General features: G+C 41.2%; 1 long non-coding RNA gene across 1 annotated transcript; it reads left to right on the top strand.

Annotated features, from left to right (window-relative positions):
• Positions 1-290: 290 nt before the first annotated feature.
• LOC143293839 (uncharacterized) lies at positions 291-19787 on the top strand. Its single transcript, XR_013056809.1, has 3 exons — positions 291-519; positions 16994-17052; positions 19686-19787. It is a non-coding gene; the product is annotated as an uncharacterized LOC143293839 (long non-coding RNA).
• The last annotated feature ends 1003 nt before the right edge of the window (positions 19788-20790 follow it).

The following is a 20790-nucleotide window of genomic DNA, read 5'->3' as shown; positions in this document are numbered from 1 at the left end:
ATATTACCTGCTACGTACATTATATGATACATTACATAATTGCTTAATAACTTATCATTTATTTTATATGCTTGGTTTTGTTATACTTTATGGTAATAGAGATTAAGCCTGGAAATTACACTTGATTGTCTTATCCAAGTATAATCTACACAAGCAGCACTCCCTTCAAATGGAACAATCTTGACGTAAAAATATTACTACGCTTTTACCGGCGTCCGGTTTACTGAGTTATCAGTGATTACTGCGCTCAATTTAGTTCTATGCTATTTTGCTAATTCTATAAATACTTGACCCTCACAGCTAAAATTCACGAAAATCACGCGTCTGAAAATTGCTATTGACATGTGTCAATGAACAAAATTCAGAATATAAACCGTCCAACTTCTTGAACAAAGAAACGCTGCGTGGCCTGGTGAAAGGGGGTTGTACGTTTCAGCAACATATTGTAGACCGTGAAGTTCTGCTGTTGCAATATTTACAGACTAACGGATCTTGAAGAGGTCATTGACATTTGAAAGGGTAAGCAAGTGTGTTCGTAAAAACAGTTATTGCTAAACCCTAAACCGCATTTATTAACACAAAATTGAACTGTGGTAAAATGAAGGCTGAAATCATCCGGAGACACGTGAGCATGCGTTTCACATGTTTCATTTTAGTTGGCCGGTCCAAGGCTAATCTAGTGCATGTAGAAGCCAAATATCCATCATCCAGCAGCTTGTATTTTCCATTGAAATACTGAGTAGGTTTACAGTTTTATTGTGGATTTGTTTGCATGTTACAGTATCTTGGTGAATATTTCAGCGGACTGTTTACTTGCGAATTTCGACTTCCTAAGCTTATGCCGCTCAGCAGAGAGACTTGCGATCTGTCATGGCAGACATAATGCAGATCTGTCTTGATCAACTCTCATACTGGATATCTGTTTAGACCCCACATTTTTAAAAACAGCTCTCCACCACTATATGCATTCTCAGTTTTTATTGACGATTGTAAACTGTCAGTTGTCACGCAGGAAGGGCGAATTAATGCATGTGATTTAGTAAGTCTTGCACGAACGGCAGTTGAACGATCGAAGAGCAATATAATGTAAAACTTGTTGAAAAGAAAAGATAGAAAAAGGTTAGTCAGTATTTTCACTCTGCAGCGGAACAGTAGTAGAAAACAAGAGCAGGAAATCAGAACTCGAGTAATGGATGGAGGCACGAGAAAGTAAAACTAGTAAAAGTGGAACCCCCAAATTCAGTGAATGGAAATAAGGTCAGGACAGATAATTATGTGTGATGGATTTAGCACTGTAGCAACAAACTCAACAGTTCATTACAGTTTACCAAATAACAGAAAATAAAGTTTGCATAATAAGAGAAAATGTTGAACTTGAAGTAATGAAGTATGAACACAAAGGTCCACTCTAACACATAACAGACAGGGGTGTATACTGACAGTCACATTCTAGCATATTGGTAATGCAAGAGAACATTTATTCTAATTTCATAAAGAACAAGGAGTCATAACTGTGTTCAGTCATATCTAGTGCACATGATCACACATAGTATGTCATTTAGACAGAAATAATGAGAAAGAGCAACATAAGTAGAATGACTAAATAAATTAAATGCTCTTTGGGTTAACCACTTAATTGTATGGCTGTTGTTAAGTTATTAGTCATTAGATATTGCCATCATATGGATGTAATATGACCCCATGTAGAAGTGTGATATGTAACCACTAACCAGGTACTGGCAGCCTCACCTGCAAGACTGAAGCTAAGACTGAAAAACAACAATTTAATTACACATACTTAACCGTGACCCAACTTGTGCAGACTCCGGCAGGGGTCTGACATTCCTGTCCTGTGCAAACTACTATCCGCCTATGCGGAGAAAACGAAACTACAGCCGATAACCCCCCGGAAGTAGGTAACCTCCCCTTTGTCCCGCTGGCTAGCGCCCTCTTTTTCCGGCAGCAATCATGACTCCTGTTCCTGTGCACTTCACACGGCTAAGTTTTTTTTCGTATTTTCTGCCTGTCTGTCGATTCTCTGGCGTTATTGTTTGTTGTCAAATTATGTCTCCAACCAGGTCACATAATCTGTAGCTCGATTGGGGAATTGTGCTAAAATTAAGGCGCGATCGCAATCGATTCGCTGACACTCTGGGCCCTCTACTCCTGGTCCTCTAAACAACGCCAACCCGCCGCCTTCTCTACTTCCTCCACTCCCTCCGGTCGACTCCAGACCTCCGCCACCTCCTACACCTCCTCTGGTGACTTCTAGAGGTTTGTTGTCACACACTCAGGTCAGTGTTACCTTTAATGTCATTTTTATCGATCCGCGAACGCACTTGACGCGATCCGCATTTTCTCGGCCCTGCCAGTCGGCAGTGTGTACGAGTCGATCTCCTATCTCTTTACCCATACCCACAGTTGCACCAATGGAATGTGCCACAATCCCTTTGGGGAAACAACACACACACACACACACACACACAAAAGAAAAAAAGAAAAAGAAAAAAGGCAGTTTGTTTTGGATCCGCACGTTAGACTGGACCCTATGTGCGATGCGTCCGTGGTGGCGGCCGTGACATCGGATCACGCGACCCCCCACGCGGCATGCCTCGACCGTCTCGGATCCATTAGCAACCGAGGCGTGTAGGAATGCCCTCCCCTGGTGTAGGGAGGAAGGTGGACCACTAGGGGACACGCTTGCCCATACACGTGCACCCCCCTCCTTGTCCGGATCACCCGATCCAAGGGAGGCAACCCCTGCTTCGGCACCCTTGTCGGTGACCGCCGCAGTTATTTCCCTTGCACTGGCACTGCTCCTCGCCTTCAGTGCGAGTGCGTACACGGTCCCACCAAGCTATGCGGTGATGACCCCATCTGTCACACTGCCGAGTGCTGCTGTTTCCCATCCACTAATGGTGTCTCAGCAAGCTACTCAACAAAACAATCAGCAACTCATCGCTAACTTGCTGCAGCATTTAAATGATTTATGCACCACTCCACCTCCCGGTGCCACACCTTGCGCCTGCACCGCCCCTCGCCCACAGAGCAGGTACGTGCACGCCCCATTGGAACTTAGGCAGTGCTGGATTCTCCTGCCCCATTGCCTAACTCTGCTGTTACCCAGACTAATATTGGCATTTCCACGTTGGAGTACCTATTAACTCGATCCTGCCTCTCGGCAGTGCTCGGGCCGATCTTGTCTATCCCTTTATCCGTCAACACACAACAACTGAATGTCGGTCCTCTCGCAGGAGCTGTTCGCGAGATTGGACTGCCGGTCAGCAACAGGGGGATGCACATCCCACGGCAAGCCGATGGACTTGTCACCCCCTCGTCTACGACGCCCATAACACTGGATTACAGCGCCGTCATGCCACATGCTCCGACCGTCTCGCGTCTCATGGCGACCGATTCAGGTCGGGATGCCCACGGCACTAAGGGACATTATAATTATTCCCCTTGCGGTCGTTTTCACCTGTGTCAGTTACGGTGGCATCGAACCACGGACTCTCACACACAGCATGACACTCCTCCCTCTACAGCGAGGACACGTCGCACCAGGGGATATGTGCTCCAAAGACACCATCCTTTTCGACGATTTTCGGCGCCAAGGGAGGCAACTCTGCATTTGTAACCTAGGCGCTTGAAGCTGTAGTTAGTTTCGCCAACACAGCACATCACTCCTGCCCCCCGTGCTGTCCACCAACGATGTTTTCCTTCGGTTTCTCATTGGGTCCTCATGCCCAGTCATGGACTTTACACATCTTTGCATAGCAACTGCACTTTTCTTGCTGTTTCGCAGGCTACTGGCCACAGGAAATAAATCACAATATTTCCCCTTTTATCCTTTTCATTTTTATCACAAGCAACAATCACAAAAAAAAAAAAAAAAAAAATATATATATATATATATATATATACATATATATATACACACACACATATACATATATATCTATGAGATGTCTATGGGATATCTCGCTACATTCATACACATTTCTGCTTTCACTTATAGATGTGTACTTATCCCTCAGTATACACGTGTGTGTGCTTATGGGATAGGTTCAGACAACTTTCATATTAACATGTACAATTATATTTCTATCTCTATTCATTGACATCTATTCATTGAGATTCCCTACATAGTAATATAGGCACACTTGCATTTGTGGCCTTCTGTTCACAATGCCCAGAACTCTCTGCCTCTACGTACTGGCACTTTATTCATATGTGTATATACATCTCATATATAGGTGCATAGACAGGTTCCTTTCCATTGATGATTATGCACACTTACCCATTTACTTGGGTATATCTGTACACGCTACACGTATGCTTATACAGCCGCTTATTTCTTGTGTCTCGATCTCTTGTCATTGGCATTTTTCTGACATCACTTGAGTTGATGAAAGTTTATATTCTCTTTGCACATATATGTATTCATTTTCATAAATTCATCCCTACCTTGCTTTCGGAGGACGACTGTACAAAAATTCACGCCTGAATGTATGCTCCTTCACATTTCAGTAGTGGCTGGTCCTTAGGGACCCACACACACCCCCTTCACACCCACAGGGCTCAGAATGCCCTCTCTTGGTGCAAGGACGGACAAGGCAACCCAACTCATTTGCCTGCAACAATCACCCATAAGGCTGGAGATGCACAATGAGGGATGAGGCAGTCCAACTTAGTGGTGCCACTCCGGACACACATGCCCTTCATTCCTCCCAAGTTTGTAAGGCATCCCTTCTTCCTCCCCTTGCCTACAACAACCCTCAGTTTGCACCAATGTGGTTGTGACAAAAACTCCACATGGGCCATACTAGCCAGCCTTCCCATGAAGGGGCGTCTATCTTTGCCTTCCAAGTTTTAGTGGACCCAAAAACTGCCCACTGGGCAGGAGACAATCACCATCTCTTCCACTCCTCTCTAGTAGCAGAAGGCCCGGGTCATAATTGTTTTCCTCTACATTTGGGAGAAAGGCATATTGACGAGGACGGATGCGTCTCACAAAGCACAACGAACCGTCCATTAGCCACAGGGGTGTTCCTTTCTGCCCACTCATACCAGCACGGCAGATGCCGCATTCAAGCACATCAGTTCACCCCATCACCTTGCTTGAACACAGATCCAGCATCGACGTCTCAAACAATTGGCGTTTGAAAGCACTTTCTGCACCTGGTCTTCCCTGCCCGATCCTTTCAGCCTCTTCACACAACCACTGCCGTGGTTACAGATGGGCATTCCTAAGTACTGTCTTTCCAGTGAGACACTTCCAGGGGTTTCTAGCCTAGGCAGGCTATCCCATCATGGAGCCCCAGCCTTCGGTCAAGGGCCTGTCAGAGGATGACTTTGTTGTCACTTCGGAAGCAAGCACCATGTCTTTCAGACACACGGTTGCACCACAAGACCCCGTTAACTCTTTCCGGCTTCCTTACATTGCAACATAACCTGCATGGTGAACACCTTCGTCCCTGAAGCACACAGCAGCTGTTTCCTGATTTACCCCTGCTGATTGGTGTCCTCCTAGGAACAATATATGATAATCAGTCGTGTACGACAGTCACCATCAGTACAGCAGAGGAGGCAACTATTGTCCAGACTATTCAGGCTGGAATTTGATTATACAATTTATAGTAGAGAGTGTTTTGCCCACGTTGCATCCCCGGTCCCTCAATCAAGAGGGCCTTAGGACTCATCATTGGGACGGTTCCCAAAGGCTACTTAGGCCCAAGGCTACAGCACTAAGTCCCAGTGCAATTTGACTTCTAGTCTGAGAGACATAGTCATTCAGGAAAGACTAAGCTGCAAATGATTTCCCTTTGCAATTAAGAAACCACTGATAATACAGCTCTCACCTTGCAGTTGGCCATACTGAAAACGTATGTCAGATCAGTGCTTTGATGTAAATAGCCAGTACAACACATCTTGAGCCACTTACCCCCCTGCCCCGCCCCGCTCCATCCCAGACTCAGTGTGCACCACACACAGCCAGAGGCCTGTCATGGATCTGGTCCCCTTTCTCTCTAAAGAACCTTCAGCAAAAATTTTCCCCATGGAAACCCTCTTCCATTTGGAAATTCCACCACAGAATGAGACTCAGTGACCTGTGGGCACATGAAATGCACTTCCACAGCCTGATCCAACCCAGCCATTGACTGCCGACAACTTTCTGCAGGTTGCTCCAACATGCCACACTCAGGTAGAGAAGCCACCAAGCCTTCCGCATGCCCCTTCGTGATGGTACCTACCTGGGCAATTACACAACCCTGTCCCAGAGACACCAGGGACATCAAGTCTTTTGTTGCCAAATGTCTGCCATTCTATGCATAGGCAACATACCAGTGCTGTCATTTTTTGACAACGTCAAAAAAGGGGGGGCGGGGGGGGGGGGGGAGTGCCCATCGCCTGTCAGCTCGCATGGAGGAGCTCTACAGATCTGGCTGTCATGCCTAAGGCAAGCCCAACACGGCGACATACCTCTGTCTCGTGCCACAGTTTCCTTCAAACACAAAAATCACTTCCACTATCGGCCCACATCCGTTGTGGAATCATCAGATCAAACCACATGCGCACCTCCTTGCATTGACGCTCATCCGCGCTCAGATGAGACAACCCTATAAGGGTACGTGTTTCCTTCCCTTCCTTTGATTCGAAGGGCTCTCAGTAAAGTGTGGATTCAACCCACCGACCCGATTTTCCTTGCGCTACATTTATCAGCACAGCTGTGGTCCACAGACCTCCCCCACAATACAGTTGTGGACCTCTGTCTTCTTTGCCCGCACCAATATCCTTAGGCGACACAGTACACTCTACTTTCGTCGAATTCTACTTGAAGGACACCTATTGCTTTAGGGATGATGGCTCATCGACTTCTACCAGAAAGACGTCGCACGCCTGCGGGATGATGGCGCAAGAGGCATCGCTTCTGTGGTAGTTGCACAACAGGCCATCACAGCACTCAGACAGTAGAACAGGCGAGCCCTCCACCTTGTCGCGCTATTCTGCACTAGTTGGGTCACGGTTAAGTATGTGTAATTAAAAGGAAATTTTCTATCTAAAATTACGTTTAAATAACATACTTACCGTGACCCAAATTTAAGACCCTCCCGTCCTCCCCGCTTCCTGTTCTCCCTGCTCGCTGCGCTGGTGATGGCATATTGCTGTCAAAAGAGGGCGCTAGCCAGCGGGACAAAGGGGAGGTTACCTACTTCCGGGGGGGTTATCGGCCGTAGTTTCGTTTTCTCCGCATAGGCGGATAGTAGTTTGCACAGGACAGGAATGTCAGACCCCTGCCGGAGTCTGCACTAGTTGGGTCATGGTAAGTATGTTATTTAAACGTAATTTTAGATAGAAAATTTCCTTTTTGCCTGTTTTCCCCAAGCCTGTAACTTCAGTGATGTGTAAGATGTTTTTATGGAAATAAAGTTGAATTTCTTCTCTTTCCAATTCTGTTTTTGTTTTTAATCTGTGTTTTGTCTGTATGAATAAACCAGTGAAATCTTGGGTAGTCAAAGGGCTTCCATGCCATGACCAACTGCCTTCACATAGCTTTTTACAACTGGTTTTTGCATCTCTTTCACTTTATCTTACTGGGACCTGTTAAGCCACAGGGCTATTTTTTAGCATTGTCTGATTTGTCTAAGCCTCCGTTTTCCACAGTTTTCCACTGGTTATTTGTATTTGTATTTCTTTTTATCACAACAGATTTCTCTTTGTGAAATTCAGGCTGCTCTCCCCAGGGATAGCGTGTCGCTACGCTACAGCACCACCCATTTTAAAATTTTTCCTGCGTGCAGTTTTATTTTGTTTTTCCTATCAAAGTGGATTTTTCTACAGAATTTTGCCAGGAACAACCCTTTTGTTGCCGTGTGTTCTTTTACGTGCGCTAAGTGCATGCTGCACACGGGACCTCAGTTTATTGTCTCGTCTGAATGACAAGTGTCTAGACCACCACTCAGGGTCTAGTGGAGGGGAAGAAAATATTGGCGGCTGAGCCGTGATTCGAACCAGCGCACTCAGATTCTCTTGCTTCCTAGGCGGACGCGTTACCTCTAGGTCATCACTCGATTTGGTTTGAAACCTACATATTGCAAATTTGTGCTAAACAAAAAAAAGATTTCCGCTCTATTTTACACAAAAATGTATAAAGATGTGTAACAAAAATCATTCATTACAAAAAGCATTCAATTTCCTTTTGAATAATATGCAAAGTTACCACATGACGTTACAGGTGCAGACAAGATCTGAGCTGAAAGGTTCATGTTTTATGTTAACAAAGCATTTTTGTAAAGCACCTAGAGCAGATTTCTGGATAGTGTGCTATATAAGTATCCGTTATTATTATTATTATTGACTCACTTGTGTAAACAAAGTGAGTATGTTTTAACCCGATGTTCGGTTGTCTGTGTGTGTGTGTGTGTGTGTGTGTGTCCGTGTGTCTGTGTGTCCGTGGTAAACTTTAACATTTTCTCTGCAAATACTTTGTCAGTTGACACCGAACTTGGCATAAAAACAGGGAAAATTCAGTTCTTTCCAGTCATCTTGTTTAAAACAATATTGCACCTCTGGGATGGGCACAAAAAAAAACAAACAAACAAAAAAAAAAAAGCCAAATTATATGCAAAGTGCATTTACTGTTATATTTATATTTTTTGTATTCTCTACACTTGGCACTTTGACCTCTTATTCTGACCCAACAACAAGAGGAGTCATTATTATCATTTTTTGTTCAAACAGGAACTTCTTTTGCTAAGCATGGAAGTTTTATTTATTTTGCAAATGTTTTGGTGCAGATAGTAAAAAAGGGAAATTACTCTGTAATTAATACTAGGGGACGTAATTTGCTTTAAACTGATCTTTCTCATCTTAAACATTACATTTTGAAATTATACTCAATACATAAAAAGCTTGGATTTTTTTAAAAGTGTACCACAAGTGAGTCTTGAAGGCTTTGCCTCTCTTGTTTCTATTTTTTTGCATCTGTATGGCACAGAAGTCTGCCAAGGCTGTAAACTTTCCAGGGTTGAATGAGTTAAGAGAGGTATTTTTTCATGTATGAGTGCACAAAAAATGCTCTATCACATAGGATACCCCATGAAATTAAACAGAACCGTATGTCAGTTTGACTCAAAATTTATTGACAGTTGCTGCTTTCATTTTCATAATGCAACAATTAAGTAGTAAAAAATAAAGTTGTTAGTTGTTGAGATGAAAGATATCAGAAAATACATTTTTGGGTAGTGGTTTTATTTTTATTTACAAAATACTGTTCGCATCTTGCAGTTTTCCAGAACAATCTTGTCTGCAACTTGATGAAACAAAGCCAAACACAAGGTAATGTTTGCTGGATGCGACTTTTAATCAAAAGTCATGGTAGTGTGTGTCCGTCAGAGAAAATTTTGTGTGTGTGTGTCCATTAAAAAAAAGAATTTATTTTTTAAATCTTACAGGTCATAAGCAGTAGATCTGCTTGGCTTTAAATTCAGTGCATGCACTTTGAATATTTTTGTGTGACAGGTTGCAAATTTGTGCATGTGTAAGTGCATAAAGAAAGTTATTTACACATTAAACAACATAGACATAATCATAATCCCTTTCTTTGATCCCAGAATATGCGGTTTGCACAGGGGGAACACCAAGATGAGGCTGGAAGTGGGGAACTGGGGTCTGGGGTGGCACCTGTAGGGGTTGGGGTGGAGGGGGAACAGATTTTTTTGTTCAGATTGCATCATCCCTGTATATCTCATTTTAAAGACCTTTCTGAGCTGAATACAGGTCACTTTATTTCATCACGACGGGTGCAATTGCATAGTGGTTAAAGCGTTGGACTTTAAATCTGAGGGTTCCGGGTTCGAATCTCGGTAATGGCACCTTGTGGGTAAAGGGTGGAGATTCTTCTGATCTCCCAGGTCAAAACGTGCAGACCTGCTTGTGCTTGAACCCCCTTCGATGTGTATACGCAAGCAGAAGATCAAATACGTACATTTAAAGATCCTGTAATCCATGTCAGCGTGCCGTGGGTTGTGGAAACAAGAACATACCCTGCATACACACCCCTGAAAACGGAGTATGGCTGCACATGGTGGGGTAAAAGCAGTCATACACATAAAAGCTGACTTGTGTACGTACTAGTGAACATGGGAGTTGCAGCCCACGAACAAAGAGGAAGAAGATATTATCAAAATAGCTTTAGAAAATGAAGAAACTGCCCGTTTCATTTTGCCGTGAGAGAATTTGCAAAAAATTTGGATCTTAGAGCTCACTGAGAAAACTATCAGTTACTGAATTAGGTTGTGCAGCTGTGGAAAAAGGCAATTACTGTATACAAAATATTACTTTCCGTAAGTTTTTAGCCTTCTCTGTTGTTTATATATATATATATATATATATATATATATATGTGTATATATATATATATATATATATATATATGTAGTTATGCTGTAGAAATGGAGATATGTATAAAATTTGAAAATGACAGGTTTTTTTCGACACACAAAAAAACCAAAATTTTTGTTGTGAGGTGTTTGACTTGTATTTTTTACCAGAGCTTGTGGATTTTGTTTTTAAAAGACCTTTTGTTTATTTCAAAAAGGCTGCAGGTACCTACATTATTTAATCATATACATATTTTTGTTCTTTATCCATGTAGGTTAATCAGTGGAAAACAAATCTTAGGCTACTGGTTTGATTTGGAAGAAGAAATTGTTAAGAAAAAGAAAGAAAGAAAAAAAAGGGGCAAGTGTAAAAATTTAACTAGTTGAATGCCAATAGTGAGTTAAAGACATCAGCTGACATCCTGAAAAAAAAGTGTTGCCGTAGATGGTGCCTGTAACTATAAAGCATTCTCATGACATATCTTCTGACGTCTTGCATATATTTCTAAGAGTTTGGAACAATGAACATGAACAGACTCTTCGTGTTTAGTTAAATGTGTCTGGATTACAAATATGCTGTTTAACTTTTAAGCGAGCATTCTTCAGATGGAAGACCTCTTTTCAATAATTTGCTAACTGGACCACTTGGAGCAAGCACGTAAAGAGAGTTTGCCTCACATGCCAAAAAGGTGTCGGACACTTTTAAGTGAAGACAGTGGTCCCAGCCAGCTATTTTGCAGAACTTAACAAGCTGTGCTGCCCCCCATGGGAATGCTGCGGGTCTTTCAGTGTAAATAGCATCCCTGCCTTCTGGGAATTCTGTGCTAGAAATTTCATCTTTTCTGTCACTCTTTGTTTCTGCCTTTTTTCTGTCTTCACTGTTGTCTCCTTTTTCAGCCTTCCCAGTCCATTCCCCTTTCTTTTTTCAAGCAAGCCTTGACACTTTTTTCTCTTTTCCGCAGTCTGTGATGTACTATCTGTGCTGTTTTTATTCTGGCAATTACTGAATTAGGTAGTGAGATATAAACACTGGGATGGGCACTAGCTGTCCATTCTGCAGTGTTATTTGCCTATGTGGAATTTTTTAATGAATTTTTTGTTTGGCTTTGAAGTATTGTTTTTTTTCCTTGTTTACAATTTTTTGTAATCTGGGGATGATAAATTAAGTGGATTGGCTGGCATCCTGAGCATGACCTAGTCTTATTTGCCATAAGGAGCTAAATACTGTGTCATGAACTGTCTTTTGTGGGTTTGTCTTAGTGGTTTTTTGTAGATGTGACAGTTTTGTGTTCATGTGATTGAGCATTTGTATGGTTTGACAGTCCTGATATGGACCTGTGCGGTTGGCTGGACTATAAGCAAAAGAATAATAAGAATAAGCTGTGCTGGTGATTATGAATGAGTATGACTATGAGAAATGGATCTGTCTTGTCATATGATTTGTTCAAACTTAAAGGTAATGATAGTGACAGCACTTTGACGAAACTGACAGCAACATTCGACACTTTCATCAGTCCATATATCTGAGAAAGTGACCATGACTTACAGTGAATGCGCAGTACTTTCACATAGTTTGGGAAGAGAGATAGTGAAGTGGTGTTAAACAATAGGTCGAAGGCCAGATGGGGCAGGGTGAGGGGGCATGTCCCGACCATTCAGTTCACTGTCTTTTCACAACTCACTGCCGGCAATAGCAACAGCCAATAATCCAGGATTTTCTTGAAACCCAAGGTTGAAAGACTATAGACAGGAATCACATGTTCTTTACTTTTTGAGTTATTCATGCTTTTTGTCACTGATCTGTAGACCATTTCTTTATGATAGAGGAGACAAACTGGATGCTCAGTAGACATTTTGTCGGATTAGTTGCAACCAGGAGGAAGGAAATATCATTAAAATGCTCTCTCCTCTAAAAGGGGACACTCTTAAAAGCTTGACAGTTGACTTTTTGAGAACATGATTGACTTTATCTTGACTGAATGGTTAGTGAACCCATGTGTGCCATTGCTGGGATAGTTTTACTTACATGACTATAAGTGTTGTCATTGTTATCATAAACTTATACTGTTATAGGCCATTTTATATTCTTTCACAGGTTTGATCAGACACAAACTGACAAAGCATGGTATTTCAGTCTATACTTTGTTTTCTGTCTTTGTGTCATTCTGTGGTGGTGGAAATAAGACTTTTTTAATGCATAAAAATTATTTTCACTTTGAAGTGCCTGAACAGTTATTTAGATTCAAAATAATTGGGAAAAACCCAGATTTAGAATCCGCATTCGTTTTACTTCACAAAAACGTATTCTTTTGTTCTGTATCTCCTATAATTTTTGTGCTACTGCTAGTTTTTGCTGATGATTGTGCCCTCAACGCTGGATCTGAAGCTGACATGCAACTCAGCGTTAAGTTTGCCACTGCCAGCAGGAACTTCGGCCTTACCATCAGCACGAGGAAAACTGAAGTTCTCCATCTGCCAGCCCCAGGGAAACCCTACGTTGAGCCCAACATCACAGTCAACGGTCAGAGACTCAGTGCGGTGGAGCGGTTCACATACCTTGGCAGCACACTGTCACGAAATGCGACCATCGACGATGAAGTGAACGTCAGGATTGCAAGAGCAAGCGCAACTTTTGGTAGACTCAATGCAAATGTCTGGAACAGAAGAGACATTAGTCTTGAGACCAAGCTAAAGGTCTACAGAGCAGTAGTTCTCCCCACACTACTGTACGCCTGCGAAACTTGGACAGTGTACCAACGACATGCCAAGAAGCTGAACCACTTCCACACAACATGCCTTAGGAAGCTACTGAACATCAAGTGGCAAGACAAGACCCCAGACACAGAGGTGCTCGCAAAAGCCACCCTTCCCAGCATCTTCACCATCCTGATGCAGTCCCAGCTTCGCTGGGCTGGACACATGGCGCGCCATCGGCTGCCCAAAAGGCTCTTCTATGGCGAGCTGCAACAAGGAAAGAGATCACACGGAGGTCAGAAGAAGCGCTTCAGAGATACTCTGAAAGTCTCTCTGAAAGCGTTTGATATCAACCCTGACTCCTGGGAGGAATCTGCAGTGGACCGTGACAAATGGCGCGCTGCTGTGCACAAAGGCGCCAGGTTGTGCGAGGCCAACAGGACTGCTGCAGCTGTTCAGAAGAGGCAGGCCAGAAAGTCACGGGCAAACAAGCTCCCTGACAATGATATGCCTGTCTTTGTCTGCCCCAGCTGTCAGCGAACATTTCGTGCGCAGATTGGACTATTCAGCCATCTGCGCACTCACAGATAGATTCATGAGCATCCTTCCCCCCACCACACCACCACCCTCCCCCCATACCCCATCCCCCATCTGGATGACAACGATGGTCATCATCGATCTCGATGGACACACCACCACCACCACCATCTCCTATAATTTTTGTGCTACTGCTAGTTTTTGAAACTGATTACCCCAGAATCCTCAAATACCCAGGCAAGAGGAGAGCACTTTAAAAATTTTAAAAATTTTTAATTATTTTTTTACAAAAATCCTTAGGCACTGAATGGTTTAAGTACAAAAAATTGTTTTACAGCACTTAGTTTACCACAAGGGATACAGGTTGTACATTGATTGTGAACAAAGCAAGAAAATTTTGGAAAGGCCAGTACTTCATTTGGGGACATAAATTGGTGTTAAGTATTTTGGTAATTTAACTTGAACAGTTTATGGGGAGCTGTTTCTGTAGATCTTGCATGTTTTGGAATGTTTCTCTGTTCTTGCACTGTAGTTGCAGTCAGGAATTCCAAGTGGAAAATATGAGTCTCCTGAAAACAAAAGCAAGCATTGTATGTAATCAGACAACAGTAGGAAAGTTTTGTGTTTTGCAGTCAGGTAACAAGCTACATAGATGTCTGTCTTGAGGGAGAAACTGAAATATTTGAATAAATGAAAAACATATTACTTACAAGGTCTTAAAATTAAATAGTATTATTTATTCATTTTATACCAACACAATTATTATGCAGGTCTTCCATTTCTGTGATATTTTGCAGAATTTTGTGAGAGGGATTTGATTTCAGATAACTAAAGGGAAAAAACTTCATGGGGGATGGGGGGTGGGGACAGAGGAGGTTGTACATTGGTACCCTTGTTGAACATCTCTGCAAGATTCCAGAAGATGCTGTCATGGAAAAGGAACTTGTTGAATGCAGTATTAAAAATGATAAGAATATACTAATTTTCAACTAATTCAAGCAACAACGATGAAAATACAATTGTGAATGATAGTGAATGCTTAAAATTACATAACATATCTTTGAGCAAGGTCTGTGGAACATGGAGAGGCCAACAGCCTTTACTCAATTCATTTTGGTTTTTCTGATAGCATCATTTTAGGGTCCTGTTAAAGTGCACTATAGTTTATCATATGACTTAAAAACTCTACTTGGTTTTAAATTTACATTTCATATTTTCATATTTTTTTCTGATGCTCAGCTAAATCAAATGTCAGTGACTGAAGGTTATCTGGGTGATTTTCTCCTCCCCCCACCCTTCCTTTAAAAGAAATGTTTTTTTAGCTTACCAAAAGTGAGTGAAAAATCAGTATGCTGAAAACTGGAGATAAAATCTTTAGGCATTTCAGAAATTGTCATGGATCACAGTAAAAAGCAATAAAGTGATTTTAAAAAGATTAGATAAGAATAGCTACACATATTATAGATAAAATTAGATGATTATTTTGAGTGTTTCAGTTTTCATTTTCAACTTCAGGGCTTTGTCAAAGTGTGTGGTTTGATCCATTTACACTACAAAAGATGATAAAAAAAGGGAGTATGTACTTTTATTCACAGCATGATTAAAGCAGTTTGGAACCTAGAAAAACATTTGTTCATTGTCATGCAGCATAGATTAAAAAAAAAAAGGCCTTGTACAGTGTACTTGTATCTGTTTTGTAGGTGATCATCAAAGATTAATTCATCATCTAAGCAGAATCAAAGATTTAATGGAAGATAGTGAACGGTTTGAATTAGAGAATATGACAGCAAAGTATATAAAAAATACATTGTTCTAGAAAGATATCAGTACATCTTTGCTAGAAGTTGGAGTTGAGTAGTACTCAGTAAAAGAAAAAAAAGAAGGAAATTAGAATAGTTCTGTTATCATGTGACATTCAAGTGGAAGAATGTTTAGACTCTAGTTCAGATTTGATTGATGGAACATGGGCAGCTTGGCACGCTTAAGTGAGCCTGTAAGTGTAAGTTTAACATGTTTGTGCTGGAATTTTTTTGGAAAATCTCACGCTGTTGAGATCAGAATATATATACCTGTTTATTTCCTTGCTGATGTTCTGCCAATTAGAATTAACTCACTCAGTACGGCCAGTCCTCTCTTCTCCTCTACACAAACCCCTCAGATGTCCAGTGGGTGTCTGAATGACCCAACCTTTAGCTTCCGTCGTCAGAATTGTGGTATTCTTTGTCAACATTCACCTCTTCAGTATAAGAGCCTTCCGCTTGCAATATTTTGATGATGGTAACTGGGGTGAAACGCTGTTAACGTCGTCTCTTTCGCCGTTCGTATGGAAAGAGTTAACACATTATCGAAGAAGTGATTTTAACATTTTTATTTGTATTATAGATGTACTTGTGTAGCAGTGTACACATTTTTTCTTTGCACATGTATTGCCACTATGCCAGTGATTATTGATAAGGAAGTGGCTCACTCGGCATCCATTCCTCAAAACTATAATAATCATGGTAGTACATGTACATATAATAAATAAACAGTGTTGTCAAATCTCTCAAAGCGCTTTACAGTGACACATCAGTCAGACACAAATCACAAATTGAAAAATGGTATGGTTCTATACAAATTAGAATACAGATGATATGGAATGGAGTGTTCTAGTGATTATGTAGATGTTGCTTGAAAAGGAATGTTAACATATGTATAAACATGATGGACTAAAAAAGGCAGTGAATTCGAGGTTGCATCGCAGAAGAGCTTAAACAGCTCTCCTGCCATGTTTCTCTCTGTTGAATTTGGGAATGAAAAAGATCTGCCGAATAGTGAAGAGACCTTGAAAGTTGAATGGACATATTCAGTATAAACTATAATTCCAAGCTGGATGGACAGCATGCAATAGTGCAGAGAGCAGTAGTCTGTGAAACTGAAAGACATGACATGATTGATATCGCTGATTGAAATTTGAATAGGGTTAGTTCAGATGCAACCAAAAATTTGAAGACAATAAAAAAACAACAAAAACCTGACATTTTCCTCTCTGTTGCATATGAATCCAGTTAACTGACACAGTGACAGAATGCTGTCAATAGACATAACATATTGTACTGAGCTATCCTATAATCTGGAAACCTTGGGATTTCTTCATGTTAAAAATGATTTTTATATGTTGGATGAAAATCTGATTTTTCTTTTTGTACTTATTCATTTTCTGAGTAAGTAGCATTTCATCTGTTGCAGTCTGTTTTAGACCATTTGTGTGATGAATTATAATCCAGGCACTTCTAAGTTCTCTAGCATAAAAATTTAGTCTTAAATTAGTTAAAAAGAAAATATTATTTTCTAATTTCAATAAAGAGTGTGTACCTATAATTTGGCAATTTTTGTTTCAGGTATAGTTGGGACTTTAGGAGGTTCAGAGTATGCAAGCAGAAGCCATGTCACGCAAGAGGTAAATTTAATTAAAAAAAATCAACTGTTTTTATTTGATGAACCCTCTTTTATTTCTCTGACAACACTTGACAAAGGCTTGCTAAACATTTTGACAGTTGTGTTGTTGGTTGAATTGTTTAAAATAGTGTTTGTGTGAATATACTGTACTATGTCAAACTGATGCCTTGGATCACCACATGATCTCTTGGTAGTTGGGACTTGGGACTAGGCATGAACTCTCAAGTGGAGGCCATGCCTGGCTGTTACCCTGGTCCCCACGCTGAGATGGCCCTCAGGGGATCCATTGCTATTTCCCCTCTCTCCACTGCGGAGCCCCCTCCCCACCTCCATCTGTGGGGGAGAAAGTCTTGGTTCTGGCGGGCGACCTCACTTTGCCCACCCAGGGCCAAGCCACCCCAGTCTCCCCACAGGAGGGGATTCGGGGCGCGTGGCCACCTGCTTTGCAGGTCTTCCCGCTATCCGGCCAGTCTCCCCTGTTGGGGGAGGCCCGCTTGTGTCAAGACGGTTCTGGCAGTCAGCCTGTCGGTCTTCTGGTGGGACTGACAACCAAGTCGGACCTGACCTCCCTCTGGCTTGGCCAAGTTTTTCCCCTTCATGGAGGTCAAGGGCTAGGCCTGGGAGAGTCTCTTGCCAAGTCTCGATTCCAGCATCATGATTTCTGCCGTCAAGGGATGATGAATGAGGCATGGTAACTGTGCTTAGTATAATATGAACTCCCCATTTATGTTCAAAACCATTGTATGAAACCTGTTGGTATTGTTCAGGCTGAGCAGAAACATGGCATTTCTAAAATCTTGGCTGTATACTAAACAGTGTTTAGTCAGTGTTCTTTCTTTGTATTTTATAAAAAAAATAAATTTTTAAATGTTCTAATGTATTCTCTGGTTTGTCTCTTTCTCTTTCCTCTCACTCCCTTACCCTATTCATTTACTGTGTTAAAGATATTAGATACACAAAAAGGAAAAAAACAAACAAGGTAGCCACTTGATGAAGAGACAAGTGTATTTTCAATTACTTGAGTAGAATACATGAGTGATGGGCGCAAATAGCCTAGTGGTTAAAGCGTTGGACTTTCAATCTGAGGGCCCCAGGTTCGAATCTTGGTGACGGCGCCTTGTGGGTAAAGGGTGGAGATTTTTCTCATTTCCCAGGTCAATATATGTGCAGACCTGCTAGTGCCTGAACCCCCTTCGTGTGTATACGCAAGCAGAAGATCAAACACGCACGTTAAAGATCCTGTAATGCATGTCAGCGTTTGGTGGGTTATGGAAACAAGAATGTACCCAGCATGCACACCCCCAAAAGCGGAGTATGGCTGCCTCCATGGTGGGGTAAAAACAGTCATACATGTAAAAGCCCACTCATGTACATATTAGTGAACGCGGGAGTTGCAGCCCATGAATGCAGAAGGAGAAGACGACATGAGCAGTTGATAAGCAAGTATTCACCAAATAAATTACAAGGTAAATAAACAGATAACAATAAAGTATAACTATAACAAGTACAGATCTGATCTAGTAAGTAGTCATTGTCATTCCTTATCTGTCATGAATAAGTACTTCTTATACTGTTTTTTCTACTTAATTTATATTGCACATCATTTTTGCTTAGCCATATATGTGCTCCAAGAACAGTCTTAGTCTCTAATGCATTCTGGTTCAAATATGAAGTAGAGTATGGATCGCAGACAAGAAGTAGGCAGTGTTGTTTTGTTTTGTTTTTAATGTTAATGCTCATTTTACCAATCAGTAGCATCATAGTGATATATCTAATCTTATCTTTTTAAGGCAGTCTGAACAGTTTGTGCCAAATACATCAGTCATTTTTTTTTAGCCCAGTTAACATTAATTTCTGTCAGAATTTTTTGCTCTTTAAAACCCAGAACTTTCGTATCTCAGGACAATTAAAAACAAAACAAAACATATGAAATACATTAGTTTAATTACACATACTTAACCGTGACCCAACTAGTGCAGACTCCGGCAGGGGTCGGACATTCTGTCCTGTGCAAACTACTATCCGCCTATGCGGAGCAGACGAAACTACGGCCGATAACCTCCCGGAAGTAGGTAACCTCCCCTTTGTCCCGCTGGTTATCGCCCTCTTTTTCGGCAGCCATCATGACTCCTGTACCTGTGCTCTTCATCGGCTAAGTTTTTTCGTATTTTCTGTCTGTCTGTCAATTCTCTGGCGTTCTTGTTTGTGGTCAAATTATGTCTCCAACCAGGTCACATAATTATGTAGCTCGATTGGGGGAATCGTGCTAAAAATTAAGGCGCGATGCAATCGATTCGCTGACACTCTGGGCCCTCTACTCCTGGCCCTCTAAACAACGCCAACCCGCCGCCTTCTCCACTTCCTCCGCTCCGATACATTAGTTTCTACCTTTTAAAACTAAGCTGTTATTATGATTTATGCATATTCCTTAATAGTAATGCTGGCTACCCCCAAAAATTTCTTACACTTTACAATGTTCTTGCACAAGTTTCACATTTCCCCTGCCCCATGCGTCATTCCATGTGATAACCCACTCCATATAGTCAGGTAATAGAAGCTGCATGGAGATGGGCTGAACATGAGAAGGAGAGAACAAAAAATTGTTGGTAACAAGGATTCTATCTTTGTTTTTAGCCGGAAACCTAGCACCAAGATACAGATCAAGAATGTACCTGCCCAGTGTTTCTTGCGATACTGTGAAAGCATTGTGGAAAGTGTAATTCCAGGAGTTGCACAAAATAAGAAGAAGGTAAGCCAGGTGCATTTGCTGACTAGATATTTCCTGAAGTAAAACTGGTGCTAAGCACATTTATTAACCTTACATTTTCTTAGATAGCAGTACTGGTTACTTTATGAAGAAATAAAAAATTCAGTATAAAAAATAAATAACAGGATACGTATTAATATTGCACCGCAGATGCGATCCTTTTATTTTCTTTGCACTGTGACTGAAATTGGTTTCATAGAATTCATGAAGAGGCTGTGTATTTTCTGAGTTAGTTTGATATATTTTTTTGTTGTTTATATGACGATGATCTCTATGCCATTTCCTTTATTTCAGTAGTTTTGGCTTTATATTCAAAAATTTAAATGTGTGTTACCTGAGTGAGTTTCCTGATTTGAAACTCTTGTGCCACAACCAGCCAGCTCAGTAGATTTGTGTTATGTTTATGTCATGTGATAGATTTGTTTTGCTATAGCTTTGTCTGCCTGCTTAAGAAATGCAGTGTTGTGAAATGTTTTATTTCTTTGGGTTCCAGATGTTTCTTACTAGCACTGATTCTTTCAGTACAAAATTTTGTTGAATCGTACAGAATTATGTCCTAATAATCTGTGTTGTTTGGTATCTGAGTCACTTATCTAGTGACCAGTTTGTACGATTAATTTGTGTATATTTGTATAATTTTGTTTCAGCTGGAGCAGAAGGGGCAGTGTATGTGACATTTGATACAGTAGAAAATGCACAACAGTAAGTGGTTTATATTTGATATTATGTGACAGAAGCTAATTTTTTGCTATCTTTTTGTGTTTTGTGAAAACAAAGTGAATAGTTTTCATGCTGTTTCAGCTGTCTGTCCCATCTGTGTATGGTTATGGGGTGCTTGTGGGTATCCATGATAAAATAATAATAATGATAATGATATTGTATTTTTATATAGTGCTATTATTCAAGCATGAGCAAGCTCTAAGCACTTACATTCCAGTACCTAAGTGAAACAAGAAAGCACATAAAAAGTAG

The sequence above is a fragment of the Babylonia areolata genome, chromosome 19 (genome assembly GCF_041734735.1).
Source record: "Babylonia areolata isolate BAREFJ2019XMU chromosome 19, ASM4173473v1, whole genome shotgun sequence".
NCBI classification, from domain to species: Eukaryota; Metazoa; Mollusca; class Gastropoda; order Neogastropoda; family Buccinidae; genus Babylonia; species Babylonia areolata.
Note: the sequence above shows the minus strand (reverse complement) of the source record. Positions and strands in the feature narration are given on the sequence as shown.